Source organism: Amborella trichopoda, chromosome 12 (assembly GCF_054954075.1).
Source record: "Amborella trichopoda isolate Santa Cruz 75 chromosome 12, AtrichopodaSantaCruz75HAP2 v2.0, whole genome shotgun sequence".
Classification (NCBI taxonomy): Eukaryota; Viridiplantae; Streptophyta; class Magnoliopsida; order Amborellales; family Amborellaceae; genus Amborella; species Amborella trichopoda.
Window position 1 is genome coordinate 41898023 of NC_142347.1, and position 14426 is coordinate 41912448.

Here is a 14426-nt window from a genome sequence, read left to right on the forward strand (position 1 = left end):
AGAAACATTGATGGTGCCTCTTAATGACTCCTACAGAGTGAGAGGTTGGTTTTTTGTAGAGAAATGGTTCCCATAGAGATATTGGATTGTTTCCCTTTTAGTTAGAGAGAATGTCAGTTTTCGTTACTCTCGCATCTCTATCTGGTGTTGTCGGCAATGGTTTCCAGAAGTAAAGAAAGAACGAATTGAACGTGGTTTAGAAGGGTTTGCTCGACTATGTTTTTGTCGAGGTTTGTTCCAAAATCTTTGGTGTAACTTTCATTAGTTAAGTGAATTTATGTTTGTCGTGCCTGTGGATGCAGCCCGTTTGGGGTGAACGACGTAAATCTTTGTGTTCTTGTGATATACGTTTCATGCTTTATTTCTTGTATTTTATTTCCCAAAAATAAACTCGTCAGGTTTAAAGTTCCCACCCATAACAAGTAATATTAGAGCCTTGATTTAGGGTTTTCGGTACAGCGGTAAAGGTTTCGAATACAAAGTTGGAGGTGGAGAAATTTGATGGCAAACACTATTTTTCAGTAAAAATGATGGAGGAATTTATTTGGTAAAGGATGAAGAATTTATGAAGCTATCCAGTGGATATTGATATGGTGAGCATGTGATTTTGATATCAAGGTGGCGATTGTTGGATTTGATGCTATCCAAAATCACCCATATAAGAAAATCCCATATTATGTGGGATTGAGATAGTCATGTAGAACTAAAATTGATATTGATAAGTTTCTTAAAAGAAATAATAATCGTGTGAACTTCTAATCTTCTATATATGGAATGAAAGTGCATAGAATTTATGTGCCCAATTTGGGTCACCATATGAGAATGATGGTTTCCTCTGGAGAGAGAGGGAGGCAGTGCCTCTTGTGCATAAGATGCAATTTCTTTTTAGAGAAAAAAACTTCTTTTGAAGAGAAACATTGGTGATTCCTCCTGAACACTCCTGTATAGTGAGAGGTTGGTTTCTTCTAAAGAAGTTATTCTCAGAGAGATTTTAGGTTGTTTCTCTTTTACTTAGAGAGAAAATCAGTTTCTCATTGCTCTCGCGTCTCTATTTAATATTAATCGGCAATGGTTGTCAAAAATAAAGAAAGAAGGAATTAAGAGTGGTTTAAAAGGGTTTGGTCGACTATGTTTTTGTCGAGGTTTGTTTCAATTCTTTGGTGTAACTTTCATTGATATAGTGAATTTCTGTTTATTGTGCCCGTGGATGTAGCCCTTTTGGGGTGAACCACATAAATCTTTGTGTTCTTCTGATGTGTGTTTCATGCTTTATTTCTCGTACTTTATTTGCCAAAAATAAACCCGTTGGGTTTAGAGCTTCTACGCACATGTATAAGGCGAGGCCTTAAATAATCAAAGTCAGACAGACCTTTAAATAGTGTTGAAAGATATTGTTTCAATGTCGAAAACTTGTGTTGGTTTGAAATTTTATTTTTATCTCTAATTATAAAATTTATTGCTTGAAAAATATTGTATATCTAGCATATCTATGGACACTTGAAAAGCATGAAAATTGACGATCCGAAAATGCATCACAAGATGCACTATTTTCAATGCTTTAAATCAATTTTTTTCTCATGTCAATACATCTTGAGATCGAAATGATCAATTCGAGGATTTTAGTAAATTTTTTAGATGCGCTTTAATTTGATGGTTTAGGGCCTCGCCTTTATATAACCTTTTTCCTTTTTGAATATACCCAGCTCTCTTATATTTCAAAGAGTGCTCGAAAAATTTTAAAAGAGGGCAAACCTTGAAAAAAATAAATAAATAAATAAATTGGGTAATTAGACCCTGAAATAATTGACCTCAGCTAAAAGTATTTCGCACACTGTAAGCCTTGTTAATTGCTTTTGAAGTTTTATCACTTGCTTATTGATCAAGGAAATCAGCTCTAGAGCCTAATCCAAAGTTATATACAAAGATCATGCTCTGACCTTGGTCCATTGCTCTGCTAAGAGTTTTGACAAGCGTTAAGATCTGAGGTAACATGTTTAGGGAGATGAAATGGTAACACTGACTTCCTTGCAATCAGATCAAAGTCAGGGACACTCATTGCACGTTTTCTTGGTTTTTTAACCTTCAATGAAAAGCTTCTAGCCCGATATTATTCAAGGGTTTCTACCTCGATATCATCATCTGGCTGGCCGTGTCCCAATTATTTAGGGTTAGTTATACAAACATTACTATGTGATTATGTTCTATCAAGAATCATAAATTCAGCTAAAAATAAGTCACAAATTTTTTTTTTATAAATTCTATTGGGCCTTCTCTTTCATTTGAATCAAATCACCCCTTCTAAGTGGTGCTCGAAATACCCTTACCATGTTTAAAATTGATTGTGACTTTCTAGCTCGACATCACAATGATAAAAATAATTTCAAGTAAATTAAATGATCGAAATACTCTCAAAGTTTTGGGATTATAATGGTTATTTTATTTTTTAAATACAAAAAATAATTGAATAGTTCGACATGTTATTGACCATCCTATCAAGATCTCACAGTTGGGATTGATGAACTCAAGAGAATTACAATGTGGCCTACTTGGTCATTTTAAAAATGTTAATCTAATATTCATTGCCTTTTTTTTTTAGTATTAGATCGAGATGAATTTGGAGTATGTGTGCCTTGTTAAAGCGCATCCGTATAAAATAATTTAAAATTAAAATGACCATAAAACCCCTCAATATTTAAGAGGTATCTTGGCCACTTCATTTTTTGAAATACGTTTTTATACTTTTCACGAGTCCATGGGGTCAGAAGTATGGATAACGAATATTTTGACTCAATTTGATGCATGAATAACAAAATAAAATTCAGATAATTTGTCATACTATCAAACGTCCAACTGCATTAATTTTTCTTTTTTATTTATCTAGACTGTGCATTTTGTTTACACACCGTAGATGACTTTGATTTTAGAATCTCTGTCATCAAGCAAATATAATCCTCTCGTGATAGAACTTCAATGAACAGTTAAAGCGGCTAATTTTCATATCTCCAGGCTCCGAAAATTCCAAGGTTCAATTAAATATAGGTTCCAGGCTTCTTAGAATTCCAGACAAGTTATTAAACATAACATTTGTCAAATTCAGACATTAACAAATCCAGCTTCTGGAAATGAAGAACTTCAAGTTTCCAATGAACCTCCATCTCCAAGTTATCAAACGGGCCATTAATGCCATGACTTGCTTAGAAAGCCACAATTCCTTTGATTTTCACTTCCACGTGGCTTAATTATTTGTACTTTGTTTTGAGCCTTTTGGAAAAAATACTGCATAGTTAGGGGCTTTGCCTAAACTAGTTTAGTATTCATGACTAATGAAATAAAAAGTATGCCAAAAGGTTCTATCCTTCCGGATAATATTAGGCATTCGCGCCCTTTATTAAAATCTTAACTAACTTTTAGGACTCCAAATCTTAATTTTAGGACCACAAATCTTAGGGATGCGACCGCATCAACCTAGTGACCAACCTTCTTTTCTTTTTTTCAAAAAAAACAACGAGTCATACGCATTTTATATATCTAAAAAAGTGAAGTCCTCACATTGGAAAGAGAAGTGTAATTTCATATCTAACTGTTTAGGAATTTAAATATCTTTATTTTTTAAAATAATCACATAGTAGTTCTCAAAAGGTGCAGTTTGTATAGAGCCGAGGCTCTAAACAATCAAAGTAAAGTAAAGCGCAACTTCAAATAGTATCAAGAAATGTGGTTTTAATACTGAAATATTTGTGATAACCTTAAAATATATTTTCTCGTTAGTTATAAAATTTCAAGCTCAAAAAATAATGTAGATTGAGCAGATCTATGAAAACTTGAAAATCTTGAAAATTGACTGTCCAAATATGCATTACAGGATGCACTATTTTCAAAACTTGAAATCCATTTTTTTCTCATGTCCATGCATCTTGATGTCGCGATGATCAATTTGAGGACTCTAATTTGATTGTTTATCGCCTCGGCTCTTTATAAACTTTTTCCATTCTCAAATGATTTTTTTAAAATTTTAGATGGTAAAAATATCCCAAATCGCTCTTTTGTATGAAGTAATAACAAGCGCATAGAGGGCTCTCACTGAAATGTCTATACATCCTCTTCGAATGTCTCTTTGTAGCTTGAGTTGCGTGCTTACAAAGACATCAACGAGGCTAGGGCTCACAATGGACTGGGTGGCTTGATCTGGCCCGGCCCGATCGGCCTTTCCATGATAAACTAGGACTAGGGCCATACAATGTGGCATGAGGGCTGGGCCACCATGACGCAAGAACGGACCTAGGCTAGGTCCGCAACATGGCCAGCCGGCTCTATAGTTTCCATTTCCTTTTTTATATTTTATTAGGCCGAGTTTCCAGTTTGAACCTAAGTAGGATATGTTGAAAAGTTTTAAGGAATTATGGAAAGCTACACCATTACAACTTTTACTTGTAATACCTAGGGATTACAATCATTGATCATTAGATTTCAAATCAAGTAGGTGTGAATATGCCATTGAATAAATTCAAAGTTCAAAATAGAAACTTAAGGAATTTACATACGAACACATACGAAAAAAAAAAGAAAATATGAAATGGCCAATTTTGGGCAAATATTACACGAAAGGTCACTTGCATTTTTTATTTATTTTGCCTAAAATTTCTCCTCATACCATGTTTAATTTATTTTATTTTTTTAGTTTTTCATTACTAGGGCTCACCTGGCACAGTCCAAAGAGTGGTCCATAGTCCCCATCCTCGGACCGCTCTTTTCTTTCACAAAAAAGAAAAAAGAGCGGTCCGAGGATGGGTTTTCGAATCGCTCTCTGGACTAAACCCTATTAACGAAAAAAACTAAAAAAATAAAAAAATCTAAGGATGGCATCCTCGGACAATTTTGAAAATAAAAAATAAAAAAGAAACATGGGTTGATCAACCTTCCATATAATTTTTTACTAAAATTTGCCTATTTCATATTTTTCTATTTTTTATGTCCTTACATAAATTACTCAAGAAACTTTTGAATTGTACATCTCCAGCCATCCAATTTGACATCTAACGACGAGTAGGAATTTTAACCTCCAAGTAAGGAAGATAAATAATCTCGTATTATTTAATACCTTATTTAAAACACCTGACTAAGCTAGGTCTAGTCAAGGAACACTCCAAAAGGAATATAGTGAGAAAATGTTGATTGATAAATAGTGAGAAAATGGCGATTCAAAGGTGCTTCATAGAATTTTATTCTCTCTTCACGGGGACCTATAAAGGAAAAGGAGCCATAGTTTAAAAGAACCCAATAGGATAAGAAAATGCAGTGGAACTAGGGGGTGCTGGACTTGGAAAATAGGCATTACTTTTGGCAATCATCTTGGCAATTATCAACTGTTCTAACGTCCTTATCTCTCTCTCTTTCCCAACAACTACATTTAGAAATACTAACAAATTCTAAATTCTTAATTACGGTCATGACGAATTCATAAATTCAAAATTCATCATTGTAGATTCAAGATTTATAAAAAGTTATAATAAAGTTTTACATTGACTATCTATTTAACACAACCTACCTCCTTTATTGGGTCACAAATCCCAATTACGTTACAATAATTGTAAATTCTAAAACTATTTAAGAATTCTTAATTATCATACGTTCAAAGTTCATAATTAAGTTATATAAGTTTGAAATTCTCATTAAATAAGATAAATAGTTTACACATTCAAACCCACATATCCCTTATGAATTGCTCTCCATTGACCTTAATGATATTTTTAGAGGCAAATGAAATGTTCTTCTCAAATTCAAATTGCTAAGTTTTCTTTTAGACTGAATGCATGTTTTATGGAGAAAGGGGATGTCTTAAAATATCATAATAAATTCAGTTTTATTATAGAGAAAGAATTTATCATGATAAAATAAAAAGACGAAGATAATAGTCCTTAAGCTAATTACTTTCTTACCCAACCCTACCTTAAATCTCTTTATTTATGCCGACATTTGCAATTTAAATAGCTAATGCAGACCATACACCAAAGGTGTATGTGCGTAGTACATGTTCTTTTTTGTACTGCATAGTTGATATTGATGTGTAGTACATTAAAAATAAAAAATTTAGGGTAGAGAAAAAAAAAAAAGGACCTGGTTTCTATGTGGCCAAGCCCACATATATAAAAATGCGGGCCTATTAATAAATCTATTTTTGAGATGGATTTTTTGACTTAATTTTTACGGATGTATAATCTCTAACATGGAAATCATGAATATGAAAATTAAGTAAATTTAAAAACTAGTAAGAAAAATTTTAGGCTATTAGTTTCTATTGTTTTTGGATCGAACACCTACTTGCATCCATCTTTAAGATGGATGCTTTACACTTTTTGAACTGTATATGTAGTCACGTAGTCCAACTCGCATGAACAATTTTCCAAAATAAAAAAAACATGAGGTCATAAAAAATATTTACCATGCGTGACGTGTGTATCTAGAAAGAGTTGACGCCCCCATTTGTTTGAGAGCTCCCTCAGGCACAAGACCTTCATGGAAGGATAATATCAATCTAAAGCATGGGGAAGCAAACAAGAATTACTAGATTATTATTCGTAAAAAAAGAATTTGAAATTTGAGTTTCCTAAGACGTAGATCTCACCATCTAAAATTTGGATGATCATGAATTATTTGATCATTAATCTCAAAAAAAAATTTATCTAAAATCTGGATGACCGTTATTCAATCTCAAGCCATTATTTTTTTCAAGTACAATAAGGGTAAATTTAAAAATATTTTTTATTGAAGTTCGTTTATAGGGGTTTAAAAGGTTACATCCCAAAATTTAGAGTCCAACATTAATTCTAGGTGGGTTTTATCCTATAAATAAATATTTTGCTCCTGTGGGAATAAAAATATCTTTTGGGTTTGATGAAAAAGAAAAAGAAATAAAAATTTTGAAATTGTATCTAGAAAAACTACACTAAGTCGGTCACCAAAAAAAAAGAAATTTGAAATTAGTGTTAGTAAACTAATGTATTTACCTAAGTCATGCATCACAAAAGAACAAAAAAATCTAATTTGTTTTCTTATGACCTAAGTCATGCACGAAAAAAGAAAAAGAAAATATTCTAATTTGTATTCTTATGTAAGTCAACAAATGTGAAACCAAGAGGTCAAGAAACGGCGTCGCCCTTCACTTCCACTGCAAGTGGACCAATTGTACTTGTCATATAACAATTCAACGGTCCCTATCTTTCCCATATCCCCAATTCAGTGAATCTCGACCCTTAAAAACAGTCAAGCACTTATCCAGAACCACAAGCCATGTAGTGACGAAAGCAAGGTAACGTGATCCACAGGGTTTGTGACAAAAGATAACGAAGAGAAAGTGATGCATGGAAATTTGTCAATAGTTTTTTAATATTTTCACTGGTCCGCAAGATAATGTGTTTGTCGGTCTAATTTGCTTAGCTATGAAGGTGAAAATTTCAACAAGCATGGGCCACATTTTTTATTTGAAAAATGTGAAATTTAGGGAAAATAAGGTTTAATAATTTTGCATAAAGAAAGGGGTTGCTGGTTTTTTTTTCGCCTTTTTTCTTTTGGATCTAGATTTGAACAACATTGTCTGCCCAATTAGGGTGGTATCTATACTTTAAATGTTATTATTGCCTCATAATTTTTGGAAACTTTGCATGTCTAAAAAGAAAATGTTTAAAGTGCTGCTGAATACTGAGTTTGGTGGTCCAGCTTGGGATCACAGAAGAACTCTAAAAATTATAAAAAATAAATAAAAAAAATATTTGTAATATGTTTTTTATCATATTGGCTAAGATTGGGTAGTATTTTGGCCATGAATATTTATTTGTACATTTTTCCTTCTTTCGAAATTATTTCTAACACCCCTGTCACAAATTGATTTTGTTTAAATCCATTTTTTCACTACTTTCTTAACATCATTTAGATGTGTTTTGTTTAATTTTATTTTAAATATATTTTTCATATTTTTTAGATTTTTTGTATTTTTATTTTTTAATGCTTTATGACGTAGCTCATACCTGCCCACCTCAGGTTGAGTTAGTCAGATTCGGCCGGGCCCAGGGCCAAGTTCTGGGGCCTAGTCGTGCTTTCCCACACTGATTTCCACAAACCATTGTCGTGACCAACAAGGTATAGCTAGTCATGTAGCAATGTGTTTACACTATTGTTTTGTTGGGTTTATGCAACCTTTAAATGCTTTATGAGAGTTTATATGAGCATTTTATAGAATGAAACATAAACTCATTGGGAGACTGGTCCTCTTGTGGACCATACTAGGCAAATGCGATTTTCCGATACTCGGACTCTGCTCAACTTGCCAAGCCAGCCGAGTTTGGAAAAACCTAAGATACCTGGACATAGGGATCTATCGAGAAGGGTTTAGTAGGTTAGCCCTTGATGAGGTCGAAGTATGCCCAGATGAAAGCCGAGGTACTGTATGGCCCTTGCGTGTGATGAATAGCCTCTAGAGGCAGGGCTAAAATCCCATCGTTAGATCATCACACGGTATATACATAGATAGTCGTTTTGAGATTCGCCAATGAACGTAAAGTATGTACATGTGTGAGAAATTACCCCTATGCATCATAGAATCATGATTGCATTATGGTCTAGAAGACAATGATTTTTTTGTCTCTAAAGGAGAACCTCAAATCCATAAAGTAGGATTGCATCCCTTAGTCTATTGGCTGACTTTGGTGGTCCAATCATAAGCCCCTGGACTTGGGTCATGGGAAATATTGGGTCAGTTTGAAAAAGCTGGGTGGATCGTGGTCCACAGTTGATGGTAGAGTGATCTCATATATTGATAAATTCCTAGATCTAACAGATTCGATTTCCATCAAAATTAATTATTTTAATTAATTTTATGATATATGATTTTTTAGAATATTTATTTAAATTTTTTTTAATATTGTGATTTTTTGTTTTTGTCATTTGGATTTATAAATTAAAAAATATATATTTTTCAATGCTTTAAATAAAATATAAGATTGAAAAATTCTACATACAAAATAAAATATAAGATTGAAAAATTCTACATACAAAATAAAATATTTTCTAAAATTATATAAGACCTCCATAAATATGAGGCCTAATTTAGAATATGTTGGATTTAGTAGGGGCCACGTGTGGCTACCAAAGGGTAGCACTCCCGATAGGAACTAACTTGTTCTATAGTGGTAGTTATCCCCTTGTTTGTTGGCTTATCTTTTGGGTATAGCCAACTTACAAGTTGAATAGTTGAAATATTTAATAAATCTTTTGAATTAAGATTGCTTGATCCAATAAATAAGGATTTGATATATTAAAATAGAAAGTAAGATACTTTCTTTATTTAAATATTTGATGGGAATAAATCTAGGAAATGAATGATAAGACTCCAGCTCATCTCTTTGAATCTTAATGGTGGATCAAAGGGATGGATGAGTCAAATCTCTCACCCCACAAATCTTTTTAGATCGACGGTCAAGATTTGACCCTACGAATTGAAGCAAACCCCAACATATACAAATCTCCTCTCTCTAATGGTGGCACACACTCAAGCTAAACTTAGCTTATGGTGGTTTGATTTTTGGTAACAAAGAAGAAGATCCCTTGCTAGTAGATATATTTCTTTGATCTATCTCTCATCTCTCTAAAGATTATACCATTTAGAAGGTTTTGTTATATGTAGGAGAATCAAGAGATCTATCTCTCATCTCTCCAAAGATTATACCATTTAGAAGATTTTACTATATGTAGGAGAATCAAGAGACCGATCATGAATCCCAAGCACCATCGGAAAGATAAGACTCTGTGTGGGGTGTATTAAACCCGGTTGAAGTAGTCTTCAACAATTTGACTTCTTTAAATATTTGATCTTCTCTTCCCATAAAGCAATGAGTAAATGTTTTGATTTAAGGATTTGTATTCAATAGTCTTTTATTTATTTGTTTCAAAAAGTGAGAACCGTATTTCTTTTTTGTTATTATTTATTTCAATAGTTATTTATTTGTAATTAGACATTGTGAGTGGTCTTGCTGGCATAAGAATAAAAAAAATAAAAAAATTTGAATTTGTATTCACCGTGCCTGATCACATAGTCTAACTTTCATGTTTGGTGTTCAAAAAAGCTCCCTAGGGTATACACTCGAGAATAGTAAACCTTCAAAGACAAGATTGAAGAATATTATAGGGCCCATTTGATTCTCTGGATTGACCCGTTTGGGTCGAGCTCGAGTATCCCAAGTTTGGTGGTCAAGCTTGAGATCTAAAAAAACCCTAAAATTTATGAAAATAACAAAATAAAAATTTATTTGTAATAAATGTCTTTAGGAAATGTTTTGGCCCTGAATACTTATTTTTACATTTTTCTTTCTTTTTAGATTATTTATTTCTAATACCCTCATCACAACTTGAATTTTTTTCAAAATACACTGTTTCACTACTCTTTTTTTAACCTCATTTAGATCTTTTCTATTTAATTTTACTGTAAATAAATTTTTCAAAATTCTTTATATTTATTTGTATTTTAATTTTTTAACATTTTTTTACTTAGCTAAGACCTGCCCAACTTAGGCCGACTTACTCGACTCGGACTGGCCCAGGTTCTGGTGCCTAGTCGTGCTTTCCTACACTGATTTCCACAAACCATAGTCGTGACCAACAAGGTATAGCTAGTCATGTGGCGATGTAAACTACACTATTCTTTGGTGTTCAAAACAGTTCCCTAGAACCTTCAAAGAAAAAGATTGAAGAATACTGTAATGGTGCCACGAGAAGGATGGTCAGGCTTTAAAGTTTTGGAGCAAAATAGTAAGGCTGATTCCTTCTTTGGTTTATGGCCCATTACATGTAGTAATGGGACTGCCCACTTAGTAAGTGCTCCTTTTTTGCCACAATAGGTTTGACCTAGACACAGTAGCCATATGTGGCCACCAACTTGCATTTTCTCCAATTATTTTGACCACTCCTTTCCCTATCCCATTTTCACTGTTAGTTTCCATTGACCTGATGATCTACATTCTATACTCTTGTTCGTTGGGTGGTTCGACATAGGGATTTGAACTTCAGATCGGAATTTCAGATTCAAATTTGACTTTTCGGATCCAAACTTTGGATCTATATCCGGATCTGAATAGGATTTGATGTTTGAGTTTCAAATCCAAATCAGGTAAATTCTCAGCCCTAACATTACCTAATCAACCTAACTCTGCTTCCACCTGCAGTGATACGAGTTTCAGATAGTGATGAGGTTTTGTTGAGTGTTTGTCTAATGAGAATGGAACTTTAGGGTTCCTAGTGAGAGGACTTTAATCTCCTTATTTTGGAGGAATAAGCTTTGAAAAGGAGTGGTATAATCCATGTGATCACTGTAACAATATGGTTGTAAGGCACTTCTCACTGTCTGATTGAGAAGTCGGATGGCGACGGAGGACGAGTGCGATGTACATTTGAGTTAATGATATGTTCCACAGGATCTAGTCTCCCTCCATCATCCAAAGCTAAAATATGGGACGGTGATGAACCTCATAATCGTGTTGTTATTATGATCATATGTATCATACTAACCTGCATGGTTTTAGTAAATTAATAGCACCAAGCAAAACCAGTGTAGAAAGACACGACCCTGGAATGGAACCCGGCCATGGGCTGTGTCTGGGTAACCCAGAAGCGGTTTAGGTAACGGGCCCAAGTAGGGCAAGTACTAGCTACGCATAAAAGTGTTCAAAAATGAAAAAAATCCCAAAAAATATGAAAATTTTGTTTAAGTAAAATTAAATAAAACACATCTAAATGAATTTAAAAAAGTAGTGAAAAATTAGATTTCGAAAAATCAATTTCTGACCAAAGGTATTTTAGAAATAATTCATAAAAGATGAGAAAATATAAAAATAATATTCATGGCCAAAATGCTTTCCAATCAGGGCCAAAATAATATAAAACACATAAAAAGACATTACATATAAATTTCTTATTTTTAAAAAAATTTTAATATTTTTTTGTGAATTTTTTTCAAACATGAGAACTTGACCACCAAAACCAGGCTTAACTAGACCTACCCATGGGCCTTCCAGATAACCCAGCCAGGTCCCGTTGGGCACGGCCTATTTATCTAACACTAAGCAGAACATAATAATGAAAAGGTAAGTTATAGCCGAAACCTTGCGTTGTCCAAGATTGAGATAAGAACTTAAAAAACTTACACTTCAATAGCAAATAAGCAGCACCGTAGTCCCAAGAAGAACATAAAAATGAAAAGTTAAATCGTACCCAAAACTTCCTCTTGTCAAAGGTTGAGACCACCATTTTTAAACCTTTAATTGGTTGTTCAGGACATCGTATATGCAGAATCTAGTTATGCATTAAATCCTAAGCATACAAATTCAAATATTTGTAAAATAATGGTTCTAAGAATAATACCAGTTCGGTGGCTTATGTATGAACCTAGTATAAAACAAAATTCATATTTCGTTCATCTAAATGTAAAAACAAGTTTTGGCAGTTTGCTATTAAACCAGTTTATTCAATAGAAAAAGCAGCTTATTGTGCTCCCTCAAGAGCATAGTCTATTTTTACACCCACGATTAGAAGACCTACAATGGAGGACTTTTTCAATTTGAAATTTTGGGAACCACTTAATAATTAAGAATTATTAGATTGTTCTAGAAAGAATTGAAAATTGAATTTTTTTAATACTTAGATATCACCATCTAAAATTGGAAGATCTCTATTCAATCTCAGGATATTATTTTTTCAAGTGCATAGAGGGTACAATTAGGAAATTTGTTTTATTGAGATTAATAGATGGGTTAAAGATGTTACATCCCCAAAATTTGGGATCCTAAAATTAATTCTAGGTGGGGTTTTGTCGGAGGGAGGGGGGAGTAAAGAGACATTCTATCTTTTTGTTTAATTAAATATGCCTAAATGATACTCTACACCCTCAAGGGTAGAATGTTCATTTACTCCCTTGGGTAAAACTCCACTTAGAATTAATTCTAGGACCCTAGTATTTGGGGATCTAACCTCTTCAACTTATGGATTGATCTCGATTAAAAAAAGAAATCCTAATTGCACCATCTATGTACTTGAAAAAAATAATGTCTCGAGATTAAAGAGTCACCATCCAATTTTTAGATGGTGAAATCTAAGTGTTAGAAACTCAAATTTCGAAAAACAAATTGGAGAATAAATGGTTCCCAAAATTTCATATTGAAAATATCATCCCAAGTACATATTTGGATGGAGGGAGTAGAAATAAACTATGATCCCGAAGGAAAATAGTATATGCAGTCATCAAATATTTAAATGATCACAACTCCAATAAAAACTAGTTTACGAAAAATGATGATGATGATAATAATATTCGGGTTGGGGACAATATCTTCTTTTTTGGACAAATGTTATAAAATATTATTAAAAAAGAGAGGCCTTACAACATATTTACATCGGCAACTTGAATAGGAACACACGTAACTCCCTTTTTGACCAACTCATCAACTAACGAATAAGCATCCCTATAAACATGCTGAAAAGATATGGTCAAGCAACTAACCAAATCAAGGATCTAACTCCACAAGGAATGGAATTCCTAAAGAATTCGCTGCTCTTTTTTACACCATTTGATCATATTTAGGGAGTCTCCTTCAACTACACAATTCAATCCTAAGTTTTAAAAAACGTAAAGCCCGAGACCAAAGAGTACATTCTATAATTCTGCCATGTTAGCTGTAGCAATACTTATTGGGCCATAATAGTCAAAGATACTTGCCCCATTCCAATCTCTCACCACACATCCAATTCCAGCTTCCCTTGGGTTCCCAAACGAGTTTTCATCAAATTTTAACTTAAAACACCTACTAACTGGAGGGCACCATCTACCAACCGATACCTACTAATTGGAGGGCACCGTCTACCAACCGATACCTACTAACCGGAGGGCACCATCTACCAACCGGCCCTGATCTTAACATTGTGGGAAAGGGCTAAGTTTACGAGATTCAATCTAATATCCTCCTCAAAGATTCTAAATCCCTCTTTCGTAACCGAAAGCCAGCATCAACGAGTGTGGATAATATTATTAATAATAATATTAATAGGTAAATATTTACTCTCAAATATTTTTCAATTTCTTTCCTTCTACAACTCCCAAACAATAGTCCTCCTGACGGTCTTCCAAATAATGATCCCTCGTTTTGGCAACAGCGGGAATGCCAATTGAGTAATGATACCCATAATAAAATCATGGGGAACAACTGCCCTCATGCCCAAGAGGTTCAAGAAAATCCCCAAACATTCGCCACGAAGTTATAGTCTACAAAACGATGGCAAGTGACTCACCATCATTTTTACACATTAAACAAATATTTGGCAGGATCTTTCCTCTCTGTGACATTGTTAATTGTCAAAATCTTATTCTATATACCAAGCCAAAAAAACAT